Here is a 697-nt window from a genome sequence, read left to right as displayed (position 1 = left end):
CAACTTTTTTTTTTAAACATTCAAAAAACTAAGATCGTGGCATCTGGTCCCATCACTTCATGGCAAATAGATGGGGAAAAAGTGGAAACCATGGCAGATTTTATTTTCTTGTGCTCCAAAATCACTGCGGACGGTGACTGAGAGCCAGAAGAACCGACGGTTTCGATTTGTGGGTGCTGGGTAAGACTCTTGAGAGTCCTCTGGACAGCAAGGAAATCCAACCAGTCAATCCTAAAGGAAATCAACTCTGAGATTAACAAAACTATGCAGATGACAACACCCTCATGGCAGAAAGCGACGAAGAACTGAAGAGCCGCTTGATGACAGTGAAAGAGGAGGGTGAAAAAGTTGGCTTAAAACTCAACGTTCAGAAAACTAAGATCGTGGCATCTGGTCCCATCACTTCATGGCAAATAGAGGGGAAACAGTGGAAACAGTGACAGACTTTATTTGGCGGGGGGCGGGGCGGGGCTCCAAAACCACTGCAGATGGTGACTGCAGCCATGACATTAAAAGACGCTTGCTCCTTGGAAGAAAAGCTATGAGCAACCTAGACCGCATGTTAAAAAGCGGAGACAGTACTTGCCAACAAAGGTCCGTCTAGTCAAAAGCTATGGTTTTTCCAGTAGTCGTGTATGGATGTGAGAGCTGGACCATCAGGAAAGCTGAGCGCCAAAGAAACGATGCTTTTGAACTG

Source organism: Bison bison, unplaced genomic scaffold (genome assembly GCF_000754665.1).
Source record: "Bison bison bison isolate TAMUID 2011002044 unplaced genomic scaffold, Bison_UMD1.0 scf7180017846817, whole genome shotgun sequence".
In the NCBI taxonomy this organism is placed as follows: domain Eukaryota; kingdom Metazoa; phylum Chordata; class Mammalia; order Artiodactyla; family Bovidae; genus Bison; species Bison bison.
This window is presented reverse-complemented; position numbering follows the sequence as displayed.